The following is a 4,828-nucleotide window of genomic DNA, read 5'->3' as shown; positions in this document are numbered from 1 at the left end:
ATGAACATCAACAAAAGCAAAACAAGGATAATGGAATGTAGTCTAATTAAGTCGGGTGATGCTGAGGGAATTAGATTAAGAAATGAGACACTTAAAGTAGTAAAGGAGTTTTGCTATTTGGGGAGCAAAATAACTGATGATGGTCGAAGTAGAGAGGATATAAAATGTAGGCTGGCAATGGCAAGGAAAGCGTTTCTGAAGAAGAGAAATTTGTTAACATCCAGTATTGATTTAAGTGTCAGGAAGTCATTTCTGAAAGTATTTGTATGGAGTGTAGCCATGTATGGAAGTGAAACATGGACGATAAATAGTTTGGACAAGAAGAGAATAGAAGCTTTCGAAATGTGGTGCTACAGAAGAATGCTGAAGATTAGATGGGTAGATCACATAACTAATGAGGAAGTATTGAATAGGATTGGGGAGAAGAGAAGTTTGTGGCACAACTTGACCAGAAGAAGGGATCGGTTGGTAGGACATGTTCTGAGGCATCAAGGGATCACCAATTTAGTATTGGAGGGCAGCGTGGAGGGTAAAAATCGTAGAGGGAGACCAAGAGATGAATACACTAAGCAGATTCAGAAGGATGTAGGTTGCAGTAGGTACTGGGAGATGAAAAAGCTTGCACAGGATAGAGTAGCATGGAGAGCTGCATCAAACCAGTCTCAGGACTGAAGACCACAACAACAACAACAACCTGTTTGACTTTACTCTTTAACGAAAAGAAAATGTTGCGTACTTTACGAAATTTAGGTACAGCATTCGGCTTCATCGTGGTATGTGCCCTGTAATAATCAATGCCACTTGTGTATTCGGCAAAAAAATATCGTTTTGTGGCTACAAAGTTTGTAACTTTTCCGTCGGAATGTCAGTATGAATCTGATTCGCTCCTACACCAGTAGTGGATCTAAGGCAAGGCGCAGCAAGTTCATTGATTACTGGGAATTTACAACTATGAATCTGGCCTGTTTGATTTCTTGCACGCAACATTTCTTATAATAGACCTTTTACTAGTTTCTGTTGGTCGCTGTAACTAAATAGCGAACTCTGAAAGTTATTAATTTTGGTGATCCTAATTTCAGTTACGGCTGTAGGTTGATTATGGAAATTGAAGATCCTCTCTCAGTTTTAAATTGTAATGACACTTGATCAACTGGGAGTGAGGAGAGTGCATACACATTATATTTTGATCGTGAAAGTTTTTTTATTTGTACTTGTTCACTGTGAACATCATTTGAAGTTTTAGACTGAATCATTGAATGCCTTATTTCACTGCCTGATTTTGGGGTGTTACGCACTTATGATCCATGTACTGGCTTCTTACAATAATTGCACTGTGCATTTCAAAAGACACAATTTTCTCACGAGTAGTTAACTCCACAGAGTAGAGAAGACTTTAATTTCGCAATGGATGAATTGCTTATGGAATGTACTATGGTCTTCTTATGAAAACTTTTATTTATTTGCCAAGGTCGCTATGTTAACAAATTAATGGATTACCAGTGACGGAAATATAAACTGCTATCTTCAGATCCATAAGAATCTGACACACTAACCTAATGAAACAAGTAAATGGCAAACGTTTCGACCGACTTGCTGCGCCGTTTACAGGATGGCACACTGCTGAAGAGGACCTTACAATAACGCAGCCCAATGCCCAAAATTATTTTATCCAAAATGACACCGGCCGTGGAGGCCTTCGAACTTAAATTTAACACCTCGTTGCTTACAATTCAGGAAACTAAACCAGAAAGATAAACAAAGCAACTGGAGCCGGTTTGGAGAGGTAAGTTTTGTTCCTGGCAGAAAGAAAACACTTTCTGATAGTCCTCAATTGTATCGATGTAAAATTTCATTCCTTTACAGTGTAGCCTGGGACTAGAAATCATGTAGTCTACATGTACTGTAATCGCTGTGACGTTACCATTTCCATCAGTGAATATGAACACAATTTGAAAATATGACGATTTATTTTCTGGTAATACAACAGTTTTACTTGCAACTCGCTTCAAATCATTTGTAAACCACAAAGCAAACGGATTAGCTCAAAATATCTTTCTGATGTAGCACTTAACACTTTCGCTGCGGCATCGGTGCAGGCGCGCAACTCTCCAGTGCGGCCCGGCAACCTGCGAGTGCGGGCCGGTAACACTCCGAAAGTGCAGCTACCGCTCGTAACCGACGCTCCTAAGCACACCTGAGTTACAGGCTGACGTAAAGACCTTGTAAGATCTGTAGGGTCATGTTATACACCGACTTAATGATGACACCTTAGATGCATTACTTCAAATAAGCTTCGACTGTATTGTGGTCTTGTTTTAAAGTCTGTTTGCTGTCTGACACCTATACGGGTCACACAGGCGTCATTCAAACGTTCATTAGCCGCCATTACGAACAATATACATTCGATAACTGATCACAGAAAACAAAAGTTTACACGCTATGATGCTAGCTTAGACACTGCAACTAGACTGAGTAATCCGATAGTGAGCGCGGACGCTTATAAGCGTCAGCTGCACTGGCTCATGGCTTTTTGCGACGCTTATAAGCGTCAGCCGCAGCGAAAGTGTTAAAGCCGCAAGCACTCCGTCTTCAGGTCACTAGTGGTCCATCGGGACTAGTGGTGAGCACACAGCATTCCCGGTCGTTATGACGGTTTTCTTTCATCGGAGCCGCTACTATTCGGTCGAGTAGCTTCTCAATTTGCATCACGAGGCTGAGTGCACCCCGAGAAATGGTAACAGCACATGGCAGCCTGGATGGTCACCCATCCAAGGGCCGGCCACGCCCGACAGCGCTTAACTTCGGTGATCTGATGGGAACCGGTGTATCTACTGCGGCAAGACCGTTGCCACTTAAAGCCACATATACAACGAAAATTCATAGATGAATGACCACTTACTGGTTCACATCTAACTCTATATTACGTTCCAAGTCCTTTGCGAACTCGTTCACATTCGCTTTAGGACGATGATTTAGCTTATGAGGTACCATTTTCTTCAGAATTTGTGTGTTGCCTGGTAATGATGATTATAATTTTACCTTTTGACATCCTGTGACACCTTGGAAGTGTGAAACGAAAATTTCATCGTGCATGTAGTTACTCGGAAACGAATAAATCGAAATTCATGAATGGTACGTTCCTCAGAGAATATGTCCATTATAGTCCACTAACGGCAGTTCACTAAGGACAGTTATTTGGATGGAAATTTTATTTGATGCTACGTTGAATACGGGGGCAAGTTGACGCAGTTCTTGCGACTGTTTCTACGCTGCCAATCCAGAGTTTCAACTCTGCTGCGAAGAGGCACTTATAGACGTTAAAGACGGGGACTGCGCTGAGAAATGTGAAAAGATAGATAACGACATCCGGCCTGGGAGCACTTCGTTGATAAAAAGCTCCATACAAACCAACGTCCTAAGAGTGCTCCGTTTTTGAGCTATTAACGAAAGAACGTTTTAAAAAGTCGTTACATAACTAATATTCAAAATGTCAATTGCTTTCGTCTGCTCGTGCATGGACGCGTGCTCTTGCATGATGCACCGTGGTGTTCTTTAAAACTCCTCCGCATTACTTTACTGGGTTCCGTAGCAAGTCGTTTAATCGTCTTGGCATTGGGAATGTCTGTCGTATCAACAAATCGATTCGTGTGCCTTATAGATGACAATACCAAGCACTGTGGTTTGAGGAATATGAAAGGCATGGAAATGGCCTAGAACCGCTCGGCCACACCGGCCCGCGGAAGTTTGTGTTTCGAGGTTAAATCTGATCTGACAAGTGAAGATGGAAATAATAATCTCATATTCTTATATAATCAAGGAACAACGTTTATGAGGATGGGAAAGTCATCATGGTAGACACCAGCAACCGGTTAAGAGTGATGTGTGTGCAGGAAAAATAGGCGAGCAGCTAGAAGTGTAGGCCTTCCTAGCCCGTGCAGGGGAGGTGCTAGCGCCGTCCGGAAGGCTGCCCTGTTTATGCGATATTGAAGGGATTGCAGGTGAGTTTTAGGTTGCCTGACGAAACATTGACTCATTAGCACGTCACTAGAAGTCCTTGCGTACTTCGTAAACGTTCTGTCATGCTTAAAAGTATCAGAACTACCTGAATGGCGTTCCACCTAATTTGGGTACAGTCCACGATACGGTTGGTTGGTTGTTTTGGGGAAGGAGACCAGACAGCGAAGTCATCGGTCTCATCGGATTAGGGAAGGACGGGTAAGGAAGTCGGCCGTGCCCTTTGGAAGGAACCATTCCGGAATTTGCCTGGAGCGATTTAGGGAAATCACGGAAAAAGGATGGCCGGACGCGGGATTGAACCGTCGTCCTCCCGAATGCGAGTCCAGTAGTCCACGATACGTAGATGTCTTTCAGATCCTTCAGTGCCTTTGCACTACAGTCCTTAGGCTATACAAAATGGTTACCGCCTAAGACCACTAGAGAATACTACTCATAACTACAATCAATCCGTGAGTAAATTAATAGCACGATATTGCTAATACATGAAAGGAAAAAAAGTCGCAACACCCAAAAGTAATTAATGTAGAGTAATGAAATACGGGAATACATTTGTCAAGGCAATATATTCAAGTGATTAACATTGAAAGGTCACAGGTTAACGTAAGTTCGAGTTAAGTCATTGTATATGTAGAATACAGGTTCATTGATAACCTATGTGACGGACAGAATATTGAATGCAAGCATGCAAACGCGTATGCTTTGCATTGTACAGGAGCCGGATATCAGTTTATGGGATGTAGCTCAATGCCTATTGTACTTAGTCATTCAATATAAGGACGGTTAAAGCTGTGGACGACGCTGGACTTGTCCT

General features: G+C 42.3%; 1 pseudogene; it reads right to left on the bottom strand.

The window, feature by feature from the left end:
* Positions 1–2,732: 2,732 nt before the first annotated feature.
* LOC124796476 lies at positions 2,733–2,850 on the bottom strand (annotated as a pseudogene).
* Between the last annotated feature and the right edge of the window lie 1,978 nt (positions 2,851–4,828).

Source organism: Schistocerca piceifrons, chromosome 4, assembly GCF_021461385.2.
Source record: "Schistocerca piceifrons isolate TAMUIC-IGC-003096 chromosome 4, iqSchPice1.1, whole genome shotgun sequence".
Lineage (NCBI taxonomy): Eukaryota > Metazoa > Arthropoda > Insecta > Orthoptera > Acrididae > Schistocerca > Schistocerca piceifrons.
Note: the sequence above shows the minus strand (reverse complement) of the source record. Positions and strands in the feature narration are given on the sequence as shown.